The 15,578-nt window shown below is 38.5% G+C and overlaps 1 protein-coding gene across 2 annotated transcripts in view; it reads right to left on the bottom strand.

The window, feature by feature from the left end:
- The window catches only part of LOC139949906 (contactin-2-like), an 85,134-nt gene extending 69,767 nt beyond the window's left edge, over positions 1–15,367 (bottom strand). For both annotated transcript variants that reach the window (XM_071948480.1, XM_071948494.1), the window contains exon 1: positions 15,164–15,367. The gene's annotated coding sequence lies outside the window, so the exon portion shown is untranslated. The remainder of the gene's footprint in view (positions 1–15,163) is intronic.
- Positions 15,368–15,578: the final 211 nt, after the last annotated feature.

Raw genomic sequence — 15,578 nt, 5'->3', positions numbered from 1 at the left:
GAACTCGGCTCCTGAAAATGCATGAAATCTTTAAAGAAGCTGCAGCCATTTACTAATGCATGTCTGAATTTTAGCCAATTTGCTATAAGCTGTCATTGAAGACATATTAAGAAAAAATAAACCCAATGATACGTAAGTGGGAATTAGTTAAATTCTAAAACTTAATTAACATATTTTTTCTTACACAAACAATTGTGCATGTTGCATAATGTTTAGTGTTTTGTCCGTGGCATATGTCCACAAATATTTTTGTAAATATTTGTTTTGAACCAGCATCAGTCAAAAACTTTTCAGAGAAAACAATTGTCCCTGCAAAAATCTTGCCACTCAACTTTACTGCATATGATCTTGATGTAAATAATAGGCCTACAAAATTTCAATTTCTATCTCTCATTTTAAAGGCAGTGGACACTATTGGTAATTACTCAAAATAATTATAAGCATAAAACTTTTCTTGGTGACGAGTAATGGGGAGCTGTTGATGGTATAAAACATTGTGAGAATCGGCTCCCTCCAAAGTGCCATAGTTTTCGAGAAAGAAGTATTCTTCCACGAATTTGATTTTGAGACCTCAGGTTTAGAACTTGAGGTCTCGAAATCAACCATCCAAACGTATACAACTTCGTGTGACAAGGTTGTTTTTTCTTTTATTCATATCTCGCAACTTCAATGACCGATTGTGCTCAAATTTTCACAGGTTTGTTATTTTATGCATATGTTGAGATACACAAACTGTGAAGGCTAGTCTTTGACAATTACCAATAGTGTCCACTGCCTTTAAAAATAAATCTTCCTGATTGTTAGTCAAGACTCAAGAGCACACTGCAGCTGAGTGACAAGACATGTGTTTATAATTATAAGACTGTGTCTGCTGGAGAAGGAACGATGTTTGGTAAAGCCATTCGATTGGAACGTGTTAATAGGTTGACCACGCCCCCAAAGTGTGGACTGTCGTTTAGTGCATACTTTCATAATGAGCCCCTAATTTCCACTCAATATATTTCAGTATTTTTCAAATGGAGAACTTCTTGTGTTTTCTTAAATCTTTAGACGGAATGTCTTCGGATTTTAATGGTAGGTTGCCATTACTGAGACCACAGCCACTCACAGTAGTCTCAATACAAGTTTATTTCTCATTTTGCTGCCCAAATGGTGAATCATTTTGTAAGTAACTAATTGGGCAGCAAAATTGCACTAGGAACTTCTCGCACCAAGACTACATTACTGTCACTGTGGCAAACAGTCTTGTCACTGTGGCAAACGGTCTTCTATCTCCACCGTAGTCTCAGTACAAGACGTCGGTTTGGCATTTTGCTGCTCAAATCATGAAATAACTAAACCACTACACAGTTTACAGTTATGTCAGACTTTGGAACGCTAGGTGGCAGCAGACTTACCAGGTAAATTTCTATTGTTAACGTAGTCTGAGCATGCGCACATTACCGAGAACAATGGATTTTACCTGGTAAGAATGCTGCCACCAAGTGTCCCAAAAGTCTCCCAGCAAAACTGTACTAGGAACGTCTTGCATCAAGACTACTATGTACTGCTACTGTGGCGAACAGTCTTCAACATTTGTAATCCATACGTATATCCAACGATCAAATTTCAAGTTTCCAAGTGCTCTTGTTACAAATGTGTGTATCATTAATTCCAGATGATGTCTGGTAAATCATTTACAGTTTATGCTATACTGGTTTGGTACATTTATAATGTTTTCTAAATAATGTCCATGCATTGAAATAATGATAATGCAGATATGTACAGTAACAAAACATACATGTAGGACTACTACATTCAACTGTATATGTAGCTGATTGGCGAATTCATACAAATTATATTGCACAGTGTACAGTTCATTTTTATTACACTCCACAACATTATTTAGAAAAATGCTGAATAGTGTAGAATTATATAAAAATATAAAATTTTTGAAATAACGAAAAAAACATTCAAAGCAATAATATGACACAACAAGAAATGCAGAAGGCCTATAGCTTTCCAATATTTATTTACTGTCCTATATAAATATTAATTTCCAGTATTTACTTTTAGCATTGCGTGGTAGAAGTTTCCTACGACTGAAAAACCACCATAACCATCCATACAGAAAAACACTTGCCCCCTTCCCCCACTAGCACACCCCTCCTCCCTGTTTACAGAAATACAATACTTAACCTTACTGCAATTCTGCATTATGAGCGAATTCTGGTTAATCGGTCTGCACATGGAACAGACGCCAAGTGCTGATGAATTGGAAACAGATTGGATGGCCTGGATGGTTGCCTAGATAGAGCTTAGGACTTGTGGGAGAGAGACACCAGTAATGTCAAGTGATGCGTTCAATCTACTGACAGACTGGGTCTCTAGCTCAGTCAAACTGCATGAATGAGTCATCGGTGATGAGCTAAGGCCTCAATGAGAATTTACATAATATAGTACTGGGGGGGGGGGGTCTCCCCTTGACATCCATTCACTTGTGGATCTGCATTTATTAGCTTCAAGACTTGACATCATTGAGTCTCGCAAATATGCTACGTCATTACATGACATACTTACGTCATTGTTGTGTCACCGCAAAAAGGTTGTATCCCTAAAAATATCATGACGTGAGTTTGAAAGTGTCAAAATGCTGTTTCTCACTTCACATTCTCTGAATGTACACAGAAACCAATAGAATTCTATCCAACTAGGGTGTTTATTTTTTCATTATTTTCTTGCAAATTTGACGACCAATTGAGCCTAAATTTTCACATGTTTTTTATTTTACGCAGATGTTGAGATACACCAAGCGAAGATGAGGAAACTGGTCTTTGACAATTACCAAAAGTATGCCCTGCCTTTAAGCTCTTAAACCAGTCCGCAATATCCAGCATGAATGCCTTTAGGTTGTTTTAAAACACATATCTTCCTGTGTGAAGCGACATGTGTAAAACAGTGTAAATACCATTCTCAATCACGCATGTACACGCACAAGCTTCAACGTGGCTTACGGGAACTATGCAGGACTAACGTCAAGTGTAAATTCATTTGCCAATGGCTAGGTTGAGGTGCACTGACTCATGTCATGTCAAGAATGCTTGACGATGCATTCCTCTGCATATTTTCATGACAGACTAAGTGGCCCCGATGGGGCCGTTTGTAGATCAAATTATTTTAAATTAAAATGAAGGCTCAAATTAAGACGCTAAAAAATGAGAGTAATTAGCAATAGAAGTAGCATAAGTACACAGAGACTTTTCTAACAATTCATACTCCAGTACCCAGGCATGATACTTCACCAAGGCAACGAAGGCGATGCCTCCATGTCCCCTAGTCATTGCCTTGGTGCCCTTAAAATGCTTTAGAGTAGATGCCTGGTGTCCTTGCCCTTAAATTACAAATTAAAAGAATTGTTTCAACACTGCATCAATGATACAGCCTTTACAAAATATAGGTATTCAAGGATTCCTACTTTTTGTATGTTAACAATGAATAAAGCAACAATGTTCAGTTTCATAACGCATCATGAACAGTCTGGTATCAACAGTAATTGACGGCACCGCGGGTGGCAAATCATGTCCAAATACCAGAATTATTGATATGAAATATCAATGTCATGTGGTGGTAATTGAACAACTTCCTGAATTACTGACTACCTGGGTTGGTTGACCGAGTTGTATACACAAACGTCCTATTATATTCCCCTGATGTTTTACTATACATTAAAGGCAGTGGACACTTTTGGTAATTACTCAAAATAATTATTAGCATAAAACCTTACTTGGTAACGAGTAATAGGGAGAGGTTGATAGTATAAAACACTGTGAGAAACGGCTCCCTCTGAAGTGATGTAGTTTTCGAGAAAAAAGTAGTTTTCCGCGAATTTGATTTCGAGACCTCAAGTTTAGAATTTGAGGTCTCAAAATCAAGCATCTGAAAGCACACAACTGCGTGTGACCAGGGTGTTTTTTCTTTCATCATTATCTCGCAACTTCGATGACCAATTGTGCTCAAATTTTCACAGGTTTGTTATTTTATGCATATTGTTGAGATACACCAAGTGAGAAGACTAGTCTTTGACAATCACCAATAGTGTCCACTGTCTTTAAGCCCATTTCACATAACAGAATGGATTTCCAGGAAATCTGAAGGGAAAAACTTATCTCAAACAAATTGCTGGAAATTTTTAATTCATTCATACAGCCAATTCTACCCCATATTCATTTCACAATTGCTGCAATTTTTCTGGGCTTATTTTGGGTTATCTCTCCGAAGCGAACCCCTCCCAAGAGGGTCCCAGGATAAAGCCATTTCGAGATAGTGTACCAGTTGGGTAAGACTGAAAAGTCTGCTAAATTCTCCTGGGACTTTCCCTAGGCAGAAATTGCATTACATTAGACACACATATGTACATGCAGTGTGCAACTACACAAGGGAGGGGCTTAAAAGCAAGTTGAATTCAATTGGAATTTGTGTTTATGTACACACTCCACATTAATCTGGCCCAATTTCATCAACTGTTCACACTATGTTGCCTGTCACGACAAAAAAAAACATGGTACCAGCCAGATTGTGTAATGTACGGACTTAACTTCAATACTTCAATGTATGGCACAAAAATCTAGCAAAGATGTATCTAGCTGTAGCCATCAATGCGGACTCGGCCCAACAAATTGGTTACTGGTGATTGATACACTATGATCGGATCCTTCATACTTAATGTAAAATGGAGCATAATGTGCCTGTGTCAGTACAAAACAAAATCCGTGTGTTTAAATGGCAGCAGAATCTCTCCCACAAATATCCCCCATAACTTGTCCTACTCTGTAATAACTGCGTACATGTACAGACAGTACTGCGCCATTGTATTTCAAGTATGTAATCAGATATTTTGCCGATGTGGCGGACTGAAAAATATGTTATCATTTATCTAACGCCAAGATTAGAAATGTACAATTATCAATACCTCAATGCCAACCTCAGACCACAAGCAAAATAAATCAGAGGCAACAAAATAAACAGATCTCCACTCTGAAAATAAACTAAGTCAGCTAACGAAGCAATGGCACACCGACATGACCAGGAGGGTTTCTCAACGAGTCCCTGTACTTTTGGATTGCCAAAAATACATTATGTGTTTTACCGAGATCCAGAACTTTCCTTTTATTTTTAACAACTGCAGGTGTTTGCCTTCCATCATGTTGCTATGGACTATAGAGCTGGTCAGTAAGTTAGACACAGGAACACACACAAGATATGGTGGCACAGGCCTGATGCTTCATTTTGTAAGAGAAAGGACGGGCACTATTAAAGGCGCTTCTCTCATTGCTAATTTTAAAGGGCACCTCTCACGAGGAAATAATGAAACTGAACATTTCTATTGGAGCATGTTAAGAGGCAGCAAGGCAATCCCAAAGGGCACCAAGAGAAATGATTTCTAGTGGAACATTTCAAGGGAAAACAAGGCAATAACCAGTGGCAACAGAGGCACTAGATGTCCTTTCATTTATGGCCTTGCCAAGCACTGTAGAAGAGTACAAAAACTTAACACAATACATTTTGCATATGCTTTACACAATGTAAGTTATCCATGTGTTGTTGAATGTTAAAAGGTATTACAAAGATTACTGTATCATCATGGGATTGTACTTTGCACTACATTATGGGATTTTTCATAGTACAGTTTACTTCAACTGCAGGTGATTGTGCATACCACATGGAATGTTCATCATCATGACCCTCTATACTTTTCCAATCACACCAAGAGAGAGCCATGCATATTTGGTAGTCATCAATCAATAACATTAGCTAGGCCATCCCATAGCATTTGCAAGTCATCATGCAAATCAGCCACCTTGTAGGTCACCGCTCTACAAGGAGTATAGAAATTGATCGCATGCATCATAGATGAATGATAATTCTAGAAAAGAAACCCCATGATGAACACTACAAGGATTATTTTAAACTGCTTGTTTTTAGTCTCATCAAAATGGAGACAACCATGATTCTCTCATGGGCTGATGCATACCCACGTACCACTGCAAGTATCATGAATGAATTCGTGAATGAGTCATATTATTTTCTTTTCACCAGTGCTAAAATTAAAGATGACATCATGAAGAAAAAGACGACTTACATATGTAGACTAGAGTAGTTTAAAAACAACCACTTTTAAAGAGAAAATAGTAACTTACTCTACATAATGTACCCTTGCTCTGTTGCGTGAGTCTAGTGATAACAAGCAAACTACATGTAGTAGGCCTTCATGAAAATTTAGTGGTCTTGTTTTTTGTCAAATGGCCAAATAAATAGTGGCACACTAAATGGTGAAAAGAGTGAAAAGTGTGCACATTGAGCTTTTTGTCTGCCATTGTCTACAAATACACAGTACACCACACAGTACACACATTTCAAGTTGACAATGTACTTTACAAGCTATCCAAGTTGACAATGTACTTTACAGTTGCCCAACTCCATTCAGTCTGTTGTTATACAGGTATGTGTACAGGCTACTACATGTACACAACCCTGCCACCACTCCCCCTGCAAACTCTCCCCACTGCCACCCCTCCCCCTGCCACCCCTCCCCTTGCTATTTTTATCAGGCTTTGTTTTCCTAGACTGATATTATTGTTTTACAACTTGACAGATAACTTAGTTATTTTGCATCAGTTTAACTCCAAAAAATTATTCACATACTAATTTGAGCATGGAGGTAGTTCTACCTCCATGGTTTGAGCAACCAATTGAAACTAAATGAATAATCTCTGTTCATAAATTTCAAAGGCACATTTAAGTTATTGTTTAAAATTGTTGTTTCTACTCATGGCTCAAATTTACACTAGCCTTCAATCAAGCCTGAAGCCAGTGAATTTAGATTGGACAAGTCAAGCGGTCTTGTGTTTTTCAATTGAATAAAAACTAATACCTCACTTGTGTATTACAAGCATACATTATCTAGATCTGTAATTAAAAAACCAAGCAACATTCAATTATTGACTTTGAGTCTGACAAACGTGCTTCAATTGTTTTTCCAGAAGATGATGATGAGAGCATACTGATCAAAATGTCGAGTTGAAACCAACGGCATTCTTGGTAAAGGGCACCCTATGATGAATTGCAAATTTGTACTAGAACATTTTAAAGACACCAAGGCAATGACCAGGGGACATGGAGGCAATCGCCTCCGTTGCCTCTGTGAAGTATCAGGCCTGCAAAGGTTCTTTTCAGAACCACCCCAAGTCATTCAGAGATAGTCATTTTATGGTGTTACCGCAAACCTTTCCATATCTTCAATTCTGTTGAGTATCGAAGTACGCCTGAACACGTATTGACCCAAATCATCTTTTTTTACATGGTTCGATCAAATGAAAACGTTCTATACATACAAAGTATTCATTTTTACAAAAAAAAATCATTTTTATTCTGGTTTAAAAATTTTAATCCAGCAAAATTGATGAGCTACAAGCCCTGCGGTCTTGTGGATTTTCCAAAAAAAATCACGCCCTGTTTTTATTTGTCCCTGTACTGCACTGTTGTGCACATCTGCCCATAATCTGCCTCACTGCAAAATGATACAGAATGTCTGCGGACCCACCCTTGTTCCAATAAAGAATCTCAATTTGATCTTATTAACTTTCACACCATGGAACATACTGTCCTTGTATGTTACCATAGATCCAATTACATTCATACACCACGTTGGGGATGCACATCAATAGTACACTGTAAACTGTTCTAAAAGCCAACCAGACAGGCCGCATATTGCGCGCTAATTACATTGTACATTGTACAGTTGTACTTTGAATGCAGAATCATAATGGATGCAAGTACATCATGTACATTACAAGTATGGGTGTGGTTTTTTTATCCGAACAGCAGGTAATTAGACACTCGTGTGTATCGTGTGTATGCGTATACATTTACTGTAATTTACAACGGTACATGGTTAAAGTACATCCAGATGCACTATACTATTTAGTTACAAGAATGCACTAAAACAAATTCTTAATCATTCACTTCTTCAGCATTGTTGTTGAAGAAATAACTCAAATACTAGTAGTGGTAAATGTTTGAAATAGAGAAAGGATAAGATTGAATTATAGCTATTTGTTTTTAACATAAATTTTCTGGTAGAAAGACCTTGGTAGAAAGACCTTGGTTTCAAGGAACAATGTAATTGGCTATAAATTAAGCTTTATCTCTCAGGAAGGAATGGAATGTTCAGTATCTCACTTGTTGAGTCCTTGAGACAAAGACCTTGAAACTGTTTCCTCAAATTCTACATAGACACATGTAGATTTCAACAACAACAAAATGACTTTAGTTTGAATAAGGGAATAAAAGGGTAGCGAACGAGTTCTTTAACGGCCGTTTAAAACCGACAGGGTCGTTGCCGTGTGATGAAGGCCCAAGCCGATGGCAAACACCCTGTTAGGTTTTAAACGACCATTTAATAAAAGTCGTATTTAAGTAAGAAACTCTATAAAACTTATCCGTTTCCGACGTGCTTCAGGTCTGTACGTCCGTGTTATGCATTGTTATGACGACAGTTTCTGGATTCGTTCGTGCGCGTGTAGTCTTGGTGCAAGGCGTTCTCGTTTTCCTTTCACACACAGCGCGCCCGCATCGCTCGTAACAAGAAGCGTCGTGCACCAAGACTAGCGCGTAGTATCCGCAAACAACCGTAAAACATAGCTGCAGCTGATCATTATCAACCGATTAAACACCCCCACGTGACGCACTCTCCACATAGGAATAGCGAAAGTATCCGAGGTATTTATGAATGGAAAGTTCCAATGTAAACACAAGTGAACATTGTACCATTTACAAACATAACAACTCATCTTGCACCAAGATTAGCGCGTAGTATCCGCAAACAACCGTAAAACATAGCTGCAGCTGATCATTATCAACCGTTTAAACACTTCCACGTGACGCGCTCTCCACATAGGAATAGTGAAACTTTCCGAGGTATTTATGAATGAAAAATTCCAATGTAAACACAAGTGTACAGTGTACCATTTACAAACATAACAACTCATGTACAGTAGAGGGCATCCTTTTCACACACATTTGTATACACGTACACTGTATTCTAATGTACACTTATACAAGACAACAAACATGTAGGCCCCCTCCTGGTATTAAGCCTCTCTTTTTTAACTGTTTTCTATTTCTAAAATGTTTGAACAATGTGAGCATTTATAATATGTGCACACATTTATTATAATGCATCTAAAAATACATCATAATGAAACGTGCACAGGATGGTCTATTGTGTAGGCCCTAGTGTACAATGTACCATCCATCTTTCCAGAAGACTTGAATGGGAGACTTAGGGACGCTACATGTAGGTAGCAGCAAACTTACCAGGTAAATTGTCATTGTTTACCTAGTTCTGAGCATGCGCACATTACCAAGAACAATGGATTTTACCTGGTAAGTCTGCTGCCACCAAGCGTCCCGAACGTCACTCATTGATCCAACTTGATGTTCCTGTCTGGGTTTGCACTCTAACTTTTTCAGTGACTACCAGCAGGACCAGCTTGCGTATAATTTCACTAGTACACCAGCCATTTCACTAGTCCATACACGTACAGTATACATTTCAAATAATAGGCGTAGCTGTATTCTCAAGACTGAACTAGAAGGCCAGACAATAATAAATTTCACTGGTCCTCAGGCGTTTTAACTGGCATCTGGCCACCAGGGCCCAATTTCATGGCCTCTGCTTCGGCACTTGGGGATGCAGAGAATTCTGTGCTTACACCAAGCGTATTTCACTGGTTAGCGGGGAATTTTGGCCTGTGCACGTGCATCTCCACATTACTAGGCATTCTATGCTTACACAGCTAGCACTAGCAGAGAAATTCTGCCCTTGCCATGCTAGTGGAGAATGGTGATCGAAAGCGCAGAATTCAGCGGTAAGCAGAGCCAGGAAATTTAGCCAAGAACATTGGTTGTAGCTGCCCTTTAATGCAGACTTTGTTCATTAGTGGCAACACTGTATTGCAACCACTGATCTTCCTACAACACTAATAGGATGGATACATTGGAACAGATGGATTACTCCATAATGGAAGGACACCTGTGTGGATCCTGGGCAGACCTATAATTCCTTGATTAGATTATGTGATAATATTGCAGCATGGGTTTATGCAACTTTGTATCATGGGTAGCCTACTCTGTGCAATTCATGAATACATAGTCTGTATCACTTCTGAGTTTCTGGGTGCCTCATGCATAATACATTGTAGTTACACACATTGAATAAATACTATTAGATAGAAGAAATTTTTACTAAGTACATTATGCAATAACTAGTATTGCCTATAACAAGAACCTTGAAAGAGCCAAATTTGTACTAACTGTTTTGGCACTGAACCTTTATGATTCTAATTCACTACCAACCAGTGTTCTATTTCCAACTAATTATAATTTTATTTTGAATGGTAACTGAACACCGGTAAGCAACTTTTTAACATTGATCCGTTTCAGCTCCTAACACTGAATTTCATATCATAGCTTTTATTGAAAATGACAGATGTCTAATGGAAGTAACTTCTCCCAAGATAATTGTACAAGCACATGTTCATCAAGAGCACAGTTCTCTCCTCGTCTACAATGGGAGAATTAAATTTAAACACAAATTTATAAAACTTAAGCCATACATGTTTTAAATTGCCAATGGATACACAGGGTACATTATTGAAAATCATAAAAACAAAAAACTCAAAACCTATTTTTCATTATTTTGTCCATATTTTTCTCAAATTTGTTGTTTTAAAAACCAAAAACTCAACTCATGTGCCGTTCAGCTTTTAAAGGGGACATTGTCGTCATGATAAAAACAGACCTGTGGCTGCACATGGAATTATGAACTCTAACCCTTACTGAAAAAACAAGCCCTCGATCCCCCTCACATCGCTTTTATGGAGACGGCCATGCAGTTGTAACTGGTCAAGAGTTCACACTTCAATGTGCAACCACATTTAGGTGGCCCTTGAAGTGAATTTCATAACTACTGTACACGTTGTACGAACGCCAAACGCTCATTTTCAGCCGTTGTGAATTTTGCAGAATTCTTGCCAAGAATTGCTATCACTTTATAACTGTTTTTCATAACTGCACCCAGTAAGCATTTTTAACTGAGTAGGCCTAACACAGAATTTTTTTTTTTTTTACTGAAGTGTTGGAGATTTCCTTTAAAGCCGTATGATACTATACTGTAGCATAGTTCCCTTCATACATGTAAGCCCACCTTCCAATAATCTAATGGAGTACCTACTTATTAGCTTTCCCACCATGTGTAACATATTGCTCATATTACAACAGATCCAATTATTTCCACATGAAGACATGAATGTTCCCATGTACTGTTGGTCTAGTCATAATTTATGTATCGCTTAATAATCACTTAACCGAATCAGTAAACTGAGATTAGATGACAGGAGTAACACTAAACGGATTATAATAATAATACTACATGTACTTAGCATTATATATTTTTTATCCTAGTATTATATTTTTTCAATTTTTTAGGGGTGGGTCCCACCCGCTTACCATGAACATATGTATGCCGTTTGAAGCCTTGCACATTACAAAGGCTTGAACAAAAGTACTGTGTAGATCTAAATTCCCAGTCACACATTATATTACGAGTTACAAAGAATTTATTTTAGTTAAATAAAACCGCTCTCCAAGTGTGCAAGTAACAGGAGTAAGTAAAGCGGGAAGCCCGGTTCACACTTCCTGCGATTGCGGATGCGAAGCGAATGTTGACGTCACAAATTTGCAAAGAGTAATTCACAGCAGTTCAACTCTGCTCAACTCACTTGCAAATATCGCTGCGAAAAGAGGGTAGTGACATCAAATTCATGTCAAATTTGCATCGCATTCGCATTCGCAGGAAGTATGAACGGGCTTTACAGGAGTAAGTACATCAGTCAATATATGCAAAATGGTGAACCATGCAGGTAGAATGCATAGGCCTACCTACATTTACATGTATACTTATTGTACAGGGAACGAATTTGAGGCGAAAATCCACAAGACCACGGTGCTTGTTGCTCATCAAATGTTTACTGGGCCAGAATTGTTTTAACAAGACCAGAATCAAAGTGAGAACAAAACCTTCCCTTTCCAACTCAGTTTATTCGAACTTAGCACTTTTAAGAGTAGGCCTAAGAGAAGGTTTATCTCATTTTTTCTCCAATAGGCCTACTCATTAGAAATTAACGGTAATTTATCAGAATAAAAATCAAAATTTGTAAATAATTAGTATTCAATTCAAAAATACACAAGCCAGACTTGTCCGGTGAGTTTACTGGCCCGACACTAAAACTACTGGCCTTGGAACTGCTGTCTAGTGTAAAAGTTGAGCCCTGCTATAGATCTTCAAGAAACAGTCTGTTAACCAAGGATGGTCCTGTTATGTAGAATAACATTAACTCTGGATGAATGAGGACATTTTAATTTGGAACATTGGAGTCCTTCAGCCATGGAAATGGGACAAAGCCTACCAGGAGGCCCTATCTGGGACTGGTTGTGATCACCTTGCATGGACAGACAACGTTCCTTTCTTTTCCTCCTCATCTATGTAGGCACGCCTTCAAACTCTCTGGCTAAAAACACCTTGCCACTAGCACAAGATCCCAATCAAATGATGTCCCCTTTACCTTCACCATACAATTCACCATACAAGCCAGTTATTTTATCAAACATGTGCCTTGCCATCTCTAATTACAGAGGCTCCATGTTGGCAAGGACAAGCTGCTACAATTGTCTAAAATTGTGAATAAGAAAGTTTCAGATGAGTGACTGAAAGGAGTAAGCAAAGGTCACACTGCAAAACAAATTCCACAGTTATCTTTGAATAAAAGTTGATTGAGTAGAGGTCTGTGGTATTGTGGGGACTGATTGTGATGGATGGGTCCACATTCACCGCTTGTACACAATGTACATGTACAGACTTTCCAATCATGTGAGAGTACACAGCTACTGTAAGAGCTTAAATACACAGTGCTATTATTTAACACAGTTACCCTCAGTACACCATTCCGAGAAAGACTTAACAATGCTTTCAAGCTTTGTGATAAAAGAGATATTATTACATCGTACCAACATGGTTGAAGCATCCTTATCGCGGCCCTGGATAATTCCAACACCACCACACCACACCAAGGACACAAAAAGAAGAATACCAACCTTTATCAGGAAAGCTTTTTGTAATACTTTCAACATTTTAGACACAAACAACACCACTGCAATTAAACTTTTAAGCTCAAAGTATGGGAACAGGCCTGCTGTGCAGTATGATGTGGAGGTTGAGTTTGACATTTTTATGATCTGACCCAAAACAACACAAACACTGGTCTGTCTTCCTCTTCTGAGGAGAGGGTCAGAGGGGCTGGATTGGCATGATGAGACCCTTGACATTAGAAATTAAAAGTGACCCATGCACTACCACTTCATGAAATCATTCAAAAATCACAACAACAGAACCTGCACAAAATGCTCTCATGCTTCAAAACCAACGTAAAAGATTTAAAAGTTTGTTTTTTAAGGAATTGTCTTTGAAACTGACTTGTAAGCCCCATGACTACCTCAAAAGTGATTAATTGCCTCAAACCGTATAAGTTTTACAAACAAGTTCAAGCCTGATGCTTCCATTTTGAAAGTGGAAGAGCACGAAACCAAGACATTTTCTCCTTAGTAAAGGGCATCTCTCTATGAGAAAGTTATGAATTTGTATTGAAACATTTCTAGGAATCTGGGGGCACCAAGCAGTGAATTGTAAATTTCTATTTTCCATAGGACACCAGAAGGGTAGACAGAAACGAAGAAAAAGGAAGAAACTATCTTCCCACAACACACAGAACTTGAAATGAAATGGAAAGATGCTAATATTTTTACAACCTATATCCCCCATTACCCTCATTCTCCATTCCATTTATAGAGTGTCTCAAATCTGGTGCAACCAGAAAGAGGGAGGGTAGGAGTAGACCCAGTGACTGGGGTGCTAGATTCCTTTTTTCGAAATTTTGACATTATCGATCATCGCTAGATTCCTTTTTTTCTTAATTTTGTCATTATCAGTCATAGATTCCTGTTTTCAAAATTTTGACATTATCGGCCATCTTGATTATCGGTCATCTAGATTGGTCATCTAGATGACCGATAATGTCAAAATTTCGAAAAAATGAATCTGCACCCCAATCACTGGGGCAGGGGTAGGATTTTTCCGCTCAGAACCTCCCCCGGAGGTTCGATATGAAATACCGGTATAGTTTCTAATTTACCTCAATGATAATGATATATCCCTTCTTGTAAAAATAAGTGGAAAGTGGTGGCGCCATACCGAAAGTTTTCCCTCCACCCCCCCCCCCCCCCCCCCACCAACTGTCAAAGCAAAGGCACTTGAATTATGGTTCAATACATTTACAAAAGTAGCATGGAAAAACGGATTTGCCAGTGCAACCACTTGCCATCCCATCCCCAAAAAATGATATTCAAATTAAATTGAAAATTTAAAATGTCTGGTTTCCACAGTCTGACTGCGTCTACCATCATGCCTCACTCCTTACTTCATGCTCAAGTCAAGACTCCAACCAACCAATCCATTGCTTTACTTGGGGTTAAATTTTGTTTGTAACCATACATAGCCATAGCCTCCTATTTCCTAGAGTCTTACTCTTAGTCACAGTACAAAGACACAGGCTATCCGCATCACACCCTCTGCTGGATCTGGAGCCAACGAACAAGGTTTTCCCCCCTAGGCCTAGGTATAGTCTGCTTTTACTACTACACTAGTCTACTGCTGTCCATCATTGTCCATGCAGTCTACTCTAGGATTCAACTACACTTTATAACTTCATATTATCACAAGTATGCTCTACTTTTATGCCACATTTGCTCCATGTTCCAGACAGTAGAGCAATACTCCAACCGTCCTTGCTCTATGCTCCAACCATCTCCAACCATGGATGAGGGAAAGCACTTCGTAATATCGGACCTTTCCTCCATGAAAACATCCCGAGAGCAGTACAAAAGAAACGTTTTCTTCCGTTTTTCAAAACATCTTACAATTAGCAAAAAATGCTGGCTATAAAGTTACATGCAGAATAAACTAAAAGAAACGTTTTGGGAAGAAAACAGGTCAACGAAAATAATTACTTACGAAGTCTGCCTCCCTTCGTTGATGCCTAACGTCAGTCTTTGACTTCAGTCTTCAGAGCAAGAAGCTAAGAAACACAACCGCAGTGGACGTGTGTGGAGACAAAACCAGATTCCAGCTTGCTGCAGTTTTGGGCGCAGGCTTCAGGCAAGCTAGCAAATCAAGGACACACAAGATTTCCCCTTTGCTAAATAACGCATCCAAAGACGTCTGCACATCGCAACCCGCATGGTAATGCACAGTTGACGAGGGTCATGTCATTTAATCTTTAGGGTTATCTTTTGTCGTCAGTAATGATCAGTTGCTATAAATAATATATATCTCCTGTATAATATGACAGGTAAATAAAAATATGATCTCCTTTTGTTCAGCTTAAAAGCTCGTAAATATTTTTTTATTGTATACAAAAGTATTACAT

Source organism: Asterias amurensis, chromosome 2 (assembly GCF_032118995.1).
Source record: "Asterias amurensis chromosome 2, ASM3211899v1".
NCBI lineage: Eukaryota > Metazoa > Echinodermata > Asteroidea > Forcipulatida > Asteriidae > Asterias > Asterias amurensis.
Note: the sequence above shows the minus strand (reverse complement) of the source record. Positions and strands in the feature narration are given on the sequence as shown.